This window comes from Anolis sagrei, chromosome 4 (assembly GCF_037176765.1).
Source record: "Anolis sagrei isolate rAnoSag1 chromosome 4, rAnoSag1.mat, whole genome shotgun sequence".
NCBI lineage: Eukaryota > Metazoa > Chordata > Lepidosauria > Squamata > Dactyloidae > Anolis > Anolis sagrei.
The window spans coordinates 238,858,849-238,875,707 of NC_090024.1; the positions used below are offsets into that span (position 1 = coordinate 238,858,849).

General features: G+C 43.4%; 1 long non-coding RNA gene across 1 annotated transcript; it reads right to left on the reverse strand.

The window, feature by feature from the left end:
• Window positions 1–964: 964 nt before the first annotated feature.
• Window positions 965–16,062, reverse strand: LOC132772566 (uncharacterized). Its single transcript, XR_009631217.2, has 3 exons — window positions 15,905–16,062; window positions 5,022–5,172; window positions 965–1,010 (listed from the first exon to the last, which is right to left on the reverse strand). It is a non-coding gene; the product is annotated as an uncharacterized lncRNA (long non-coding RNA).
• Window positions 16,063–16,859: the final 797 nt, after the last annotated feature.

A 16,859-nucleotide genomic window follows, 5' to 3' on the forward strand; every position in this document is an offset into this window, starting at 1 on the left:
AGAACAGATTAAAGGCCTCTACAGATTCCCAAAGGGTTCCAGGGAACAGCTTCACAGCCCTGAGGACCTCCGGAGGGAATAACAGCTCTTCATCTTCAGCTAAGTGACTACAGGCCTGCTGATATGTCTGCTAGGTTCTGAGACGCAGTTCAGCCGGTAGCAGACTCAAACCAGTCAGGTTTAAGTTCACAGCAGCCTGGAAGGAGCTTTAAAGGGGAATTTTTCTGTTAAACAAAGTTTCTTGAAGATAGTGCCTATTTCCTGTAAACAAGACTGCAAGACCCAATAGACTATTTAGAAATCTTACAATTCCTGCTTGTTCATGAATAAAGACTGTTGTATTTAAACTTAAGCCTCCTAAAGCCTGTTTAATAGGGAAAATTCCTCTAAAGGTTATTTCTCGGGCCCCCGGGCTTCCCGCTGGACGCAAGCCTTGCATCCTCTCTTAGAAGCATTTAATTTCAGCTCCAGCGGCGACAGAACACAAGCCATCTAAAAAATTCCTGAGAACTTCTCTTTGGGGCCTGGGAAGCCCTGGCCCTTGAGCGCTCCAGCTGGAGGTCAGCTGTGACCAGCAGTGCTGCAGAATTCGAAGAGGCACAAATGGGGGGCGAAAGAGAGAAACGTGCCAAGAGGAAGGTGCATCAAGTCAACCCTGACCGGGACCGCCTTCCACCTGGAAACCAATGCCTTCACTGCAGGAGAAGATGCAGATCAAAAATAGGGCTCCACAGTCACCTACGGACCCAGCGCCAGGACACCGATCTTGGAAGACAATCCTACTTGGACAACGAGGGATCGCCTAAGTATTGAAACATTGGGGAGCCCATTTCCATGCATAGTATTCATCTTTAGTACTATCTGGGTAGCATTTTGTAACCTCCAATAAATCTAATCTTCCTCAGACCCCATACTTGGTTGTAAATGACAAGGCTTCCAATCATTAGTAAGAGGCAATACTCACTGCTTCCGCTAGCAATTCACCATCTGGAGCAGGAGTTCTGTTTTTCCTGAAATGACAAAAAACCGATGGAATGAATTAGCAAACAGTAAAATTAATTCATCAACTCGTACCTTTATCTGAAGTCAATTTAAGAACTCATATTAAAATAAAAGTTTGAGTAAAAGTGCATCTTAATATATTGAAATCATATTCAGGCCCTTTCTATACAGATTATCAAACTAGCTAATCCACATTATCTGCTTTGAACTGGATGATATGAGTCTACACTGCCACATAATCCAGTTCAAAGCAGATAATCTGGATTTTATATGGCAGTGTAGAAGGGGTCAGGATTAAAAGTATTCTGGTGGAAAAGCAAATTTTAATGGAGGAAGAAACTTTTTTTTTGTTTCATTAAGTTCCTGAAATGTGGTTGGGAATAAAACGTTGCAGCTGGTGCTGGGAATCGGCAAAAAAATAGCAGTGGACAACAGAAATGTTGTTTGGATTTTTTCAAACACAAAACAAGAATTCCAGCATTAAGCATGGTAACATTTGCCCCATTTGGAAGAGCTGGTTAAGTTAATGTTTGCTGCTCTCTCTTTCTGTAATAGTTAATAGTAACTTGATAACCTACCGCACATTCCAGCTCGTAAAACAATAAACCATTCAGGGTAAGGCAATAAATCAATAAATGAGTAATTCCTGCTTCCTCCCAACTGACATGGCTCAATTATATAGAACAGGCATGGGCAAACTTCGGCCCTCCAGGCGTTTTGGACTTCAACTCCCACAATTCGTAACATCAGCTTGGGATTTGTAGTTTGTTGAGGCACCAGCACTCTCTGACAGGGAAGACTTGTGAAACTATAAATCCCAGTATCTATAGCATTGAGCTGTAAGTGGTGTCAAACTGCATTAATTTGACAGTGCAGATGTACTGGGCTCTACTAAAAGATAGTTCAGAATCAGGGAATTCATAGTTTTTCCAAGGACACCAGGCTAGAATGATCCCATAATCCCCTATAACTTTTATGAACTCCCATGAACTTTATAGGAACTTTTATTGACTTTGGGGGGCTGGGATGAGTTCCCCTTCAACCCTGCATGATCCTCCCCTTCCCTTTGAACTCTGTGTATGCTCCCATGCCCCATTCTCTATATGTATGCATGTCTGTATAATAAAATATGAAGCAAAGCGACCTTTTCATGAACCAGCAACTCATGGCTCTTGGAGTTTCCAAACTTCCTGAGCCAATAATCCCCTAAGAAAGGACTTGACCAAAACCTATAAGTAAATGGCTCCATTTGTCTGGACCTTGGGGGGCTGATAGCCAGGCCATGCAGAATAATGGAGTCTATGGACATACTGGATCACCCAACACAAAGGACATCTCCCCATCTGCGAGGAGCCGGGGATTTGTCACCACCTCCCTGCTGTGCCACATCCCGATCTCCGAAACCAATCTCTGCTTCATCAATGAACTCCATATCACAGGATAGTAAGACAAAGGACCTGGTTTCTTGGGGCCAGACAAAAATGTTAATTCAAGAGACAAAACAATAACTCAGACCAGGCTTGAGAGCCTGAAGCTATCGCCTGGTCATTTGTAATCCACTCACCTAGACATTTCTTCATTGTTTCCCTGTTGCCCACCTCCCTCCCACCTCCCTCCCACCTCATTGGCTGAGCGGCCAAAGCAGGGCCAGGGCCCTCATTGGATCTCCTCCCGGCTTGTTGACGTCACAGCCAATCACAACCAAGACAGTTCAGGGGGTGGGGGCGGGAGATTTGAAGTTGACAGCTCTATAAATATTGTACTGTATTTCTCAGCCCAGTGGTTATGTCGGCTCCTGGGCAGATAATTGCGGTCGTCATCCGTTCCAGCTAAATGAAATAAAACCTCGGTGGCTTTCCTTCAACTTGGTGAGATTTTATTTTGGGAAAATTAGGGAAAAATCATTTTTGGTGCTTGCTATCTCACCAGGTGTTCCAGATCCTCTTTTTGGGTCTGTCCGGTCTCTGCCTAGGCAGGGCCTCCCAAATCCATGTTCAGCATCATTCTCTCCTAGGAACAATATTGAAACCCCTCCAAGAAATTACAACTGAAATTTTGTTACAGTTTTGCCTATTTAGATTTGAATTGTCCTGATTGCTTTGCATTTCATCTGAATTATTTGTTTTGCAATTGGATTGTGCCGCAATTGTGTTTTGTTATTCTTCTTCCTGCATATACACATATACTTTAAATAGTATTGCATTGGCAGGACTCACTGGTGTGGGTTGTTTTGCCATCTACGTTTGAAGGCACTGTATCAAGACTAATGACAAGAAGTTTTTATTTTAATTAAGAAAATAATTCTCTTAAATTCAGGAAAGGATGGTTGCTAAAATATCTTGGTGCAGTCCCAACCCATTGCCATATAATGCAGTATGGCCAGTGACCTGGATAATGCCGTTCAGTGCAGTTAGACAGCATTATAGGAGGCCCCTTCTACACTGCCATATAAAATCCAGATTACCTGCTTTGATAATCTGGATTATATGGCAGTGTAGAAGGGCCCCTAGTCTACATACACTGATCATATAATGCAGTTCCACTGATTTTATAATTGATTGATTGATTATTTATTTCCTATATGTATACCCTGCTCTTCTCCCCCCGGAGGGCGGCTCAGGGCGGCCTAACAAAAGCATCATACGATGCTAGCATCAAAAAAACAGCCACAGTACAATCAAAATATTAAAAATTAAAAACAACAATTAAAACAATTAATTAAGACACATCCATTAAAAATCAAAATTCAAAAACCAGTCTGGGTCAATTCATTTCCATAAATTGTGTGATCTTCTTCCACATGCTGCTCAGTTACAGCTGCCCAGGGTGCGTCTACACTGGAGAGTTAATGCAGTTTGACACCACTTTCACTACAATGGCTCAAGGCTATGAAATCCTGGGAGTTGGTTTACAACAGTGTTTCTCAACCTGGGGGTCGGGACCCCTGGAGGGGTCGCGAGGGGGTGTCAGAGGAGTCACCAAAGACCACAAGAAAACACAGTATGGAGGTTCAGTGTGGGAAGTTTGGCCCAATTCAATCGTTGGCAGGGTTCAGAATGCTCTTTGATTGTAGGTGAACTATAAATCCCAGCAACTACAAATCCCAAAGGTCAATATGCCACTAATGTTTACATTTGGGCATATTGAGAATTCGTGCCAAGTTTGGTCCAGATCCATCATTGTTTGAGTCTACAGTGCTCTCTGGATGTAGGTGAACTACAACTCCCAAAACTCAAGATCAATGCCCATCAAACCCTTCCACTATTTTCTCCTGGTCGTGGGAGTTCTGTGTGCCAAGTTTGGTTCAATTCCATTGTTGGTGGAGTTCAGAATGCTCTTTGATTGTAGGTTAACTATAAATCCCAGCAACGACAACTCCCACAGGACAAAATCAATACCCTCCCCTAATCCCACCATGATTTAAATTTGGGTGTATTGGGTCTTTGTGCCAAATTTGGTCCAGTGTATGAAAATACATCCTGCATATCAGATATTTACATTACTATTCATAACAGCAGCAAAATGACAGTGATAAAGTAGCAATGAAACTAATTTTATGGTTGGGGGTCACCATAACATGAGGAAGCGTATTAAGGGGTCGTGGCATTAGGAAGGTTAAGAACCACTGGTTTACAAGGTGTTTAGCCTTCCCTGCCAAAGAGTGCTGGTGCCTCACCAAACTACAAAACCCAGGCTCCCATTGCATTGAGCCTTGGCAATTAAAGTAGAGTCAAACTGCACACAAGGACATCTTAAATAAGAAGAGTTTCCTCCAGCAGGCCCCATCAACACAAAATATCAGCATGACAGTCCTATATGTATATATGCAAAGCTATTATGAGCAAGTACTCATAACAAATGAAGAATAAACACGGCACGGTTGGAATCAACAAGGCCTGATTCATGCTTGCTAATGTCCACATTGGGTCTCGATCAAGAGAAAAAAGGGGGGCATAAATTATTACTACTACTACTACTACTACTATAGCTTACTGGGAGGAGAGTTGTCTGGCACCTACCTTTGGCAGACAGTACACAAAACCAAGAAACATACAGTAACAGCAAAGAGCCACGCAGCAATGAAGACGGAGAAGATGCTCCCACGCATCCCTTCTTCAGCCTCTGCAGCCATCAATGGGATCTCCTTTCCCAACACAATTTGCAAGGAGGCTGCAAGGAAAAAAACGAAAACAAATTAAAGTCATAATAACCAAGGGTATACGGGTATATCCACCAGTAAAGTGTCCCTCAGAAGCATCTGTCTACTTTTACGAGGATTGAACGAAAAGTAATGCCTCCACTTTCATAACTCCTCAAACAGATTTATTTACTTTATTTGTATATTTATTTACTTTATTTGTATACCGCTCTTCTCAGCCCTAAGGCGACTCAGAGCGGTTAACAACAATAATTCAGTATGCACAATAGGAAATCATTGGACACTTAAAAACAGTATCATAGCAAATAATTAGACACCAATATATCAATATAGCAAATTATTATTATTATTATTATTATTATTATTATTATTATTATAACTTTATTTGTACCCCATCACATCTCATCAATAAAATCATAATCCAATTTCATTGTCCATTATTCCGTGTTCCAATAGTCAATTACACTCAATTATACTGCTTGATTGAATGCCTGTTTGAACATCCAGGTCTTCACTCTCCTCCGGAATGCCAATAGGGAGGGGGCTGATCTGATATCTGTAGGAAGGGCGTTCCACAGCCGAGGGGCCACCACTGAGAAGGCCCTGTCTCTCGTCCCCGCCAGGCTTACTTGTGAAGCGGCGTACAGATGGCGGTACTGGTATGTGGGAGGTGCTGGCTTGTTCAGTAGACTCTCCTCTACAGTTCCATTTTGGTGGGAAGCCTTAGCATTGAATGGTTGTGTTGTTAAAGTGCAAAGTATGGAACCCTGCACAGACAGTCGATCAATGCAACTTAAGCAGTGTGCAGTCATTGAATTCTTGACAACAGAAGGTGTCGCCCCAAAGGAGATTCATCAGAGAATGCAAGCTGTTTATGGTGATTGCGTTGATGTGGGTACTGTGTGTCGTTGGGCGAGTAAGTTTAAAGATGTTGAGGTGGGAACATCTGACTTGCATAACAAACAAAGAGTTGGACGTCCTGTGGCAGCAACCACTGAGTTTCACAAGCAAAAGGTTGACAGATTGATTCAGGACAATCATCATATCACTCAGAGAGAAATGTCAAGCATTCGGCATTTCACAAGAACGTGTGGGTCACATTATTACTTTTCTTGGCTATCAGAAGATCTGTGCATGATGGGTTGCAGAAACAGAAATGTATCCAATTGTCTGGTGATTATGGGGAAAAGTGAAAAGTGGTAGTTAAAGAGCACATTCTAAGGATCATGAAACCATGAAAATGAACAAAATCTGGCTACTAGTATTAAAAAACTCTAAAATTACAACAGCACAACAACAGAGAGGAAACAAACAAGGACATCTAATCACCTCTCAACAAAAGTTTGTTCCAGGCACTGTCAGGCCATTATATGCTAATCAAGGTAGTCAGTTGAAACATTCACACCTAGCTCCAGCAGACAAGAGTCCTTTGTCCCACCCTGGTCATTCCACAGATATATAAACCCCTTTTTCCTAGTTCCAACAGACTTCACTATCTCTGAAGATGCTTGCCATACATGCAGGCGAAACGTCAGGAGAGAATGCCTCTAGACCATGGCCATATAGCCCGAAAAAAACCTACAACAACCCAATTCTAAGGATCATTGCTGCGTTTGATTTATTAAAACATTCCCATCCAAACCCAAGTAACGAAGGTGGAGGCATTACTTTTCATTCAACCCTCGTATTGGAACGCTCTGATAAAAACCATGGCTGAGCAGAAACACGGGGTGTATCTACACTGTAGAATTAATGTAGTTTGACACCACTTTAACTGCCATGGCTCAATGCTTCAGAATAATGAGAGTTTCGAAGTCTTCTCTGCAAAAGAGTTCTGGTGCCTCATCAAACTACAACTTCTAGGATTCCATACCATAACTCAAACTGAGTTAATTCTACAGTGTAGATGCACCCTCAGTCCCGGAATCCTAGCCCAAGACTCAAATTACCATAGAATCCAACCCTGCAGGAAGATACAGACCCCTTCTACATAGCTGTACAAAATCCACGTTGAGTTGAATTATATGGCAGTGTGGGCTCAGAAAATTCAGTTCAAAGCAGATATTGTGGCTTATCTGCCTTGATGCATGCTGCAAGTCGTCTCTGGTTGATTCTGGATCGAGAGAATCAGCCGTCTACGAAGACGTTGCCCAGGGGACGCCCGGATGTCTTGCAATCCTGCGAGGAGGCTTCTCTCATGTCCACCCAAATACCTAGGAGTCACTCTGGACCGTTCTCTGACCTACAAGAAGCACTGCCTGAACATCAAACAAAAAGTGGGTGCTAGGAACAATATCATACGAAAGCTGACTGGCACAACCTCGGGATCACAACCAGATACAGTGAAGACATCTGCCCTTGCGCTATGCTACTCTGCTGCTGAGTACGCATGCCCAGTGTGGAACACATCTCACCACGCTAAAGCAGTGGATGTGGCTCTTAATGAGACATGCCGCATTATCATAGGGTGTCTGCGTCCTAAACCACTGGAGAAATTACACTGCTTAGCCAGTATTGCACCACCTGACATCCGCCGGGCAGTGGCAGCCAAGGCAGAGACATCTCCAGCTCATCCCTTGTTTGGGTATCAGCCAGCACATCAACGACTTAAATCAAGACATAGTTTTCTTAGATCTACAGAGATACTCGCTGGAACACCTCAGCAAGCGAGAGTTCAAAAGTGGCAGGCTCAAACCCAGCACCTCAATCCGTGGGTGATACCAGATGAGAGACTCCCCCCTGGGCACACAGAAGACAGGGCGACCTGGAAGGCACTGAACAGACTGCGCTCTGGCACCACGAGATGCAGAGCCAATCTTAAGAAATGGGGCTACAGGGTGGAATCCACAGCATGCGAGTGCGGAGAAGAGCAAACCACTGACCACCTGCTGCAATGCAGCCTGAGCCCTGCCACGTGCACGATAGAGGACCTTCTTGCAGCGGCACCAGAGGCACTCCAAGTGGCCAGATACTGGTCAAAGGACATTTAATCCACTACCAAGTTTGCAAAATCTGTGTTTTTTTATCTGTTTGTTTGTTTTATTCTGTTAGAAATGTAATACAATGTTCTGGTTGCGGATGACACAATAAATAAAATAAATAAATCTGCCTTGATATTCTGGATTATATCGCTGTCTGGAAAGGCCCACAATCAAAGCACTCCTAACAGATGGCCAGACACATCATGCTGGCTCTCAATAGACATGTATGAAACTTATATATGAATTATACTTTGCATAAAATCTTGTTTGGACCACAAACTTAGCAGTGTCTCAATATCAGGAGATCAAGAGAGCCTGAAGCACTTTCGCTCATTCCTCCAAAAAGCGAGCCAACGTCATTGAGCTCTGCACCCGCTCATTATGGAGCTGCAGTCGCTTCAACGGATTTCCTGTGTCTCCAGGCCACAAACGTAGCAAATCTGAGAGAGAGGTCTCTCCAAGCACAAACAGACAACCACCATTTGCTTGCTGTGGTCTTGGCTCCCAATGCATGTTGCAAATGAAAACGAATTGCGTTGAGACATGAGCTGTTTCTATCCAAATCCTCCTCACATCCCTTTCAGCCTCAGTTCCATCTAATCCTGGCAAAGCCATAGGGAAAGTGCTGCCCAGGGGTGTTTTGATGTTTTACCATCCTTGTCTCATGTTCCTGCATGGGGAGCTGAAGCTGACAGAGGGAGGACCATCACTTCAATGCTGGTGGTCTTTGCTTCTTCCAGCATGCTGACGTTTGCTTGTCTTCCCAAGAGATTTGCAGGATTTTCCGGAGGCAGCGCTGATGGAATCGCTCCAGGAGTTGCATGTGACGTCTGTAGACTGTCCACGTCTCGCAAGCGTATAGCAGGGTTGGGAGGACAATAGCTTTATGAACAAGCCCCTTGGTATCCCTACGGATGTCCCGGTCCTCAAACACTCTCTGCTTCATTCGGAAAAATGCTGAACTCACAGAGCTCAGGCGGTGTTGTATTTCGGAGTCGATGTTGACTTTGGGTTGGCAGCCACCTCTCCACCAAAGGTCCAGTCTCTATCATTATTCGAATCCATAGTGCTCTCTGGATTTAGGTGAACTACAATTCCAAAACTCAAGGTCAATGCCCACCAAACCCTTCCAGTATTTTCTGTTGGTCATTGGAATTCTGTGTGCTAAGATTGGCTCAAGTCCATCGCTGGTGGAGTTCAGAATGCTCTTCGATTATAGGTTAACCATAAATCCCAGCAACTACAACTCCCAGGTGACAAAATTAACCCCCCCCCCCCAACCCAACCAGTATTCAAATTTGGGCCTATTGCATATTTGTGTCAAATTTGGTTCAGTGAATGAAAATACATCCTGCATGTCAGATTTTTACATTACGATTCATAACAGTAGCAAAATTACAGTTAGGAAGTAGCAAAGAAAATAATGGTAAGCATCACTACCTCTGAGGATGCTTGCCATAGATGCAGGTGAAACGTCAGGAGAAATGCCTCTAGAACATGGCCCTATAGCCCGAAAAAACCCACAAGAACCTAGTGATTCCAGCCATGAAAGCCTTCAACAATACAATAATGGTAAAGTTGGGGTCACAATTTTATTTATTTATTTGTTTATTTATTTCATATATTTCTATCCCGCAAGGGGGACTCAGCACAGCCTCACATGAACATCAGAGGATGCTAACAGCATAAATACCATAAAAATTACAATTCACAATAAAATCATTTTAAAACATTATTCAACATCATCAGTAAAATTTAACAATAAATTAATAGATTAACGTGGCAGTAAAACCAAGCCGAGTTGGGAGAATCCAGATCGCAAAATCCAAATTTCCTTTTCCTATTGTCGCTGGCCTCTAATCAAACGCCTGGCCCCAGAGCCAGGTCTTCAGTTGTCTTCTAAAGGACAGGAGGGAGGTGGCTAACCTGTTCTCCTTAGGGAGAGAGTTCCACAGATGAGGGGCCACTGCCAAGAAGGCCCTTTCTCTCGTCCCCACCAACCATGTTTGCGAGAGTGGTGGGATCAAGAGCAGGGCCTCTCCTGATGATCTTAAGCTTCATGATGGTTCATAGCAGGAGATACGTTCGGACAGGTAATCTGAGCCAGAATCATTTAAAGGTTCAAACCAGCACTTTGAATTGTGCCCGGAAGCTAATTGGCAGCCAGTGGAGCTGGCGCAACAGAGGAGTGGTACTCTCCCTGTACGCAGCTCCAGTTAACAACCAGGCCACCGACCGCTGGACTAATTGGAGCTTCCGAGAAGTTTTCAAAGGCAGCCCCATGTAGAGAGTGTTGCAGTAGTCTACTCGGGATGTAACCAGAGCGTGGACCACCGTGGCCAAGTCCGACTTCCCAAGGAACGGGCGCAGCTGGCGCACAAGCTTTAATTGTGCAAAAGCTCTCCCAGCCACCGCCGTGACCTGGGGTTCCAGGCTCAGCGATGAGTCCAGGATCACCCCCAAACAACATGAGGGAATGTATTAAGGGGTTGCGGCATCAGGAAAGTTGAGAATCACTGCTTTGTTTGGACCAGCTTAAACATAGCCTTCTTCCCTGTTCTGGGTATTGCGTACAATCACACAATATTACGTCTTTTAGCACCATCTGCTGAAAGGCCAGTCCTTTCTGTTTATTAAGGTCACAAAAGGTAAGAGTGTAGAGAGACTCTCCTTGCAGAGAGAAAAAGCAAGGTATAAATAAATATAATAAACATAATAATAACAATAATAATACACCTGAAGAAGAGGTAAAATATTAGAGACACTTGACTCAATCGTTTTGGGCAGCTTGGGTCCCCAAACCCCGCTGTACTGGGTTCTTCTCATAGACTTCTATCAAGTTCCTTATTCTTTATATACGGCTGTTGTTATTATGTGCCTTCCAGTCCTTTCCAACCAGCGTTGACACTAAGTTGAACCCATCACAGGGTTTTCCTGGCAAGATTTGTTCAGAGGAGACATGCCTTTGCATTCTTGAGGTCAGCTTCATGGCTTACTGAAATGCATTATTGTAATACAGTCTGTCCTCTATATTTACGGATTCTGCATCCAAGTGTCCAGAGAAGGGTGCCCAAAATGACCTAAGGTTTGGAAGCTCTGTTGCTTATAAGTCATATTTATGAGTCCCCTTGTGGGGAGAAGGGCAGGATAGAAATGTAGGTAATAAACAACAACAACAATAATAATATTTAGTTTAATTTACTTCATGTTTTGTTATGATTGTTGTTTATTTGTTCCTGGCATTGAATGTTTTTATTTATTTATTTATTTATTTCGAACATTTTACCCCACCCTTCTCAACCCCTGGGGGTACTCAGGGCGGCTTCCAATTGGCAACAATTTGATGCCGCATCATAAAATATGAAACAGCAATTATAACAGTTAAAAACATAAACATTAAGACATAAAGATTAAAACAGTATACTTACAGTCCATTGAGCTATTTCCAGTCTGGTGGCTATTTATCTAGCCATATACTATTGAGTACTCCGCTTAACTTATCCAAACCCACTTCCAAGCCATAGTCAACATTATCAATTGTCCTTTAATCAAATTGCCCGAAGGCCTGGTCCCACATCCACGTTTTTACCTTCTTTCTAAAAGTGAAGAGGGATGATGATGACCTAATTTCCCCGGGAAGTGAATTCCACAGGCGGGGAGCCACCATTGAGAAGGTCCTGTCCCTTGTCCCCGCCAAACGTGTTTGAGACAGAGGCGGGGCCAAGAGCATTGTTTGAGTCCACAGTGCTCTCTGGATGTAGGCGAACTACAACTCCAACAACTACAACTCCCACAGGACAAAATCAATACCCTTCCCAAATCCCACCAGTATTCAAATTTAGACGTATTGGGTATTTGTGCCCCGTTTGGTCCAACGAATGACAATACATCCTGCATATCAGATATTTACATTACTATTCATAACTGCAGCAAAATAACAGTTATGAAGTAGCAACGAAACTAATTTTATGGTTGGGGGTCACCATAACACGAGGAAGCGTATTAAGGGGTCGTAGCATTAGGAAGGTTGAGATCCACTGGTGTAGATGCTTCTAGGGCCCAAAACAGATGGTGCAACAGGTGTGACAGATTAGCCATTTCGTTTGTGTTCAGCATCTCAGCAACCAACACTTGTGGTTTTGTAGGGCTGTCTGTTGGGGTTCAGCCTGCTCTGTGTGAACCTGAGCCCCAATCTCTGTGTGAACCTGATTCTCTGATTGTATTTCCAACCAAGCAAGCCACTGAACATGTATCTCTCCCTGATAGTGTTGAAACTGTTGTTGATGCTGAGGTCAGTGGCGAGGAAAGTGAAACTGAACAGCCTGATGAAAATGTTTTGGAATCCAGCCGTGATAGCTCTCCAGAGGAAATCACACCTGGGTTTTTTTAATGAGGACTGAAGGGAACAGATAGCTAGAGACAGGAGTGATTCACAGTTCCTACCAAGTTCAAATAGATTACAGGAGAGACAGGCCCAGGCTTCAAAGTCAAGAGGCGTTTCAAGGAATAGTTTATTTGGCTTAAGGGGCCTCCTTCCGGGTGTCTCGTTAGATCAAGCAACGTTTTGGACCGCGGCTGTGCCTTGGCAGAATTCCTGTGTTCCATGGCCGGTAATCCCAGAGGCTTCTAGTTTTCAAGTACATGGTTAGTGAGATGCTAACAGATTCCTGGTTTTTGTATTATGGTTTTTGGAATTTTGCTCAAGCTCAGAGATTTTCCTGACTGCTGTGTTTCTATTGTTGCTTTTTGACTTTGCATTTGCCTTTCTTTTGTAACCAATTTTTCATCAATAAAAAAGGATTGTTTTTCCTACAGTCCAGTGTGGTGGATTTAATCTTATGGTCTCGTTTCCTCATCTGGGATGCAACACTGTCTTCCTATGAACCTGACTCATAAATTCACCCTGCCTATAAAGTCCACCATGGCTTTCACAAAACAGCGGGTCCTGACGGTCACAACTAAGGTAACACAAAAACAGGCATGAAGCACGACCTCGTTCCTTTCTCAGCCTTGCAGATATTAACAACAGCAATCCCCTCCACAGTCAGCTTCTGCCGCACATGCTCACTCAACTACAATAATATAAAATCCAGTTTACACTTTGCTTACGGAGCCAGAACATTTCATTGTGTTTCCTGCCAATGTTTTTTTTCTTTCTTTCGCCATTATGGCTTTGTGACATATCCTAACAAGTGCAGTTTGGAGTGAACATGAGGTTGAAATGCTGTTGATCTAACAAATCTAGGTTGCCCATTTCCTCTATTATTCCTGAATATTGTCTGCAGTTAAGCTGCCATTTATGTAAAATATGGTATTTAGCCCACATTGTGCTCTTCGCTTCCAGATCAAAGAAAGAAGGCTTCCATTTCCCTTGGTGGTCTTTGAACAGAGCTTCAATGAGGATTGCTTTATGTGTGTCTCCCTGAATGATCAGGCACTGAACTTATTGGCCTCTGCAGTCCTTTCTAACTCTTGGATTCTTTTGTTTTCTAATAACGCAAACCAATGTATTCAGATGACATGAGAAGAGATTTTTGCCTAAACACTGACTGAGCTGTCGAAGCTTTCACGGCCAGAATCAATGGGTTTCTGTGAGTTTTCCGGGCTGTATGACCATATTCCAGAATTTGTGGGATCTGTTGGAAACTAAGTAAGTACACAGAGAAGCCATTGAAATCTACAAGCATGTGGAGAATTTCAACAGAAAGGAGGAAACCATGAAAATGAACAAAATCAAGCTGCAGTGTTTTAAAAAACTCTAAAATCAAGACAGTAAATAAAGAGGAACACTAACCTGGACATTCCACAGATACATAAACCTCACTTACTTAGTTTCCAACAGACCCCTGAACTTCTGAGGATGTCTGCCATAGATGTGGGTGAAACGTCAGGAGAGAATGCTTCTGGAGCATGGACATATAGCCCGGAGACCTCACAGCAACTCACTGACTAAGCTGTTCAAGGTTATCATAAGTTGGAAGCTGGTAGATTTCCACCTCTCAAAGACTTTTCAACAGGGATCGGATGGGCATCTTTCGGGTTGCTTTTCTTGTGCATTCCCACATGGCACAAGGTTGGACTGGATGGCCCCTAGTAGCCCCTTACAACTTCCTCAAACCTTCAGCCATTGAACTATAGACCCCCCCCCCCCAAGATGTAGCAATGCCAACCAACATGATACTAAACATAATGACCATCCATTACTTCCGTGCTGAAGACAGCATCCTTCTTAGCATTGCATGCTGCAAAAAACAAGGGCCACTCCTCAGCCTGATGAACTTACAGCAACCTATTGTTATAGGCACTGCACCCAGTGTGCCGATCACCACTGGGACCACCTTTACTGGTTTGTGCCACAGTCTTTGCACTTCAATCTTTAAATCCTCATATCGTGTCATCTTTTCCAGTTGTTTCTCTTCAATGCTCCTGCCACTTGGGATTGCAACATCAAAAATCCATACTTTGTTTTTTAACACAGTAGTAGTAGTAGGAGTAGTAGTAGTTGTTGTTGTTGTTGTTGTTACTATTGATGAACCAGCAAGGTCTGAGATTGATCCAATTTGGCTCTTCTTAAAAGAGAAATCACATCTAAAAAAACCAACTGGCTCAAGCAATCTCTCTTCGGCAACTATGATGGTGTGCCCCCCCCCCCCCCCCCAATTAGTAGAATTTACTCTCTATTTAGTACGATGAAAGATTAGGAACTGCAGTGATGGTTGATGCACTGAGATTCATCCAGTGTGGCTTTTCTGAAAAGCAAAATGACACGCAAGAGACAAACCAGCCCAGGCCCTTTGACAACTGAATCAGTGTTTGTAATAAACGTCAGGAGAGAATGCTTCTAGAACATGGCCATATAACCAAAAAACTTACAACAACCCAGTAATTCCAGCCATGAAAGCCTTCGACAATACATTGAACAATATATTGTCGAAGGCTTTCATGGCCAGAATCACTGGGTTGTTGTAGGTTTTTTCGGGCTATATGGCCATGTTTTAGAGGCATTCTCTCCTGACGTTTCACCTGTATCTATGGCAAGCATCCTCAGAGGTAGTGAGGATGCTTGCCATAGATGCAGGCAAAACATCAGGAGAGAATGCCTCTAGAACATGGCCATATAGCACGAAAAAACCTACAACAACCCAATACATTGAACATCTCTACGGGGAGAAACTGTTCCAAGACACATGAAAATTGGAACACAACCTCTGAGGATGCTTGCCATAGATGCAGGCGAAATGTCAGGAGAGAATGCTTCTAGAGCATGGCCATATAGCCCAAAAAACCTACAACAACCCAGTGATTCCAGCCATGAAAGCATTTGACAATACATTGAACATCTCTATGGGGAGAAACTGTTCCAAGACACACAAAAATTGGAACACAACCTCTGAGGATGCAGGAGAAACATCAGAAGAGAATGCTTCTAGAGCATGGCCATATAGCCTGAAAAACCTACAAAAAACCAGTAATTCCAGCCCTGAAGGGATTCGACAATACATTGAACATCTCTACTGGGAGAAACTGTTCCAAGACACACAAAAATTGGAACACAACCTCTGAGGATGCTTGCCATAGATGCAAGGCGAAATGTCAGGAGAGAATGCTTCTAGAGCATGGCCATATAGCCCGAAAAACCTACAACAACCCAGTGATTGCAGCCATGAAAGCCTTCGACAATACGGTGTTTGGTTAAGTACAATTTACTCCAGAACTGTGGTGACAGTTATGGTGAAGAGAATAACCCATGAAGGTTACTTACTTCAGTGGTTCAGGAGCTTGGAGAGATCTAGTGAAGAGGAACACATCTCTACAATCTGCAAAGACTTCTGCTCAGCCTTTGTTTGCTGTCTTCAGGGCCAAAGAATGGGCCAGGTCTGCTTTCTCCAATGGTTGCAGGCACTTAGTTGTGCCTGTTCTCTGGAGAAGGTGTGAGTAACTTCTGAGCTGAGGTGGCTTTGAGGAGTGCAACTGAATCTGTTTCCTGCCCACATTGTGCAACTGCTTTTTCAAAAGCAAAAACAGCCTGCCAGGTGGATGGGAAGAGAAAGGAGCTTCATGGCTGGCATATTGAAAACATCTAGCACAGGCACATGCAAATTTGGGCTCTCCAGGTGTTTTGGACTTCAACTCCCACAATTGTTAGGAATTGTGGGAGTTGGAGTCCAAAACACCTGGAGAGCCCAAGTTTGCACATACCTGACTTTAATTATTGTATGATTGTCTTGGCAGATCCGCATGTTTTGAGTTAAGGTTGTTGTCTTAGATTTCACTGTAGAAGTAGTTTTCATTTTTTTATATATATTATGATAATTTGGCATTTTGTGGAATTTTTGTGCTTTCTATTTATTTCCCTTTCTTTCTGCATATTTTTTTAAAAAAGAGAAATTTAATCTTTTGCAGTTGCAAAACAACACTTTCATGATGCATTACTTGCTTTGAGCTTCCGGTGGTGCAGTGGGTTAAACCCCTGTGCTGGCGGGATTGGAGATTGACAGGTCAGAGGTTCGAATCTGGGGAGAGCGTGAATGAGCTCCCTCTGTTAGCTCCAGCTTCCCATGCGGGGACATGAGAGAAGCCTCCCACCAGGATGGTAAAACATCAAAACGTCTGGGCGTCCCCTGGGCAATGTCCTTGCAGATGGCCAATTATCTCACACCAGAAGTGACTTGCAGTTTCTCAAGTCGCTCCTGACATGACAAAATAAAAATTTGCCT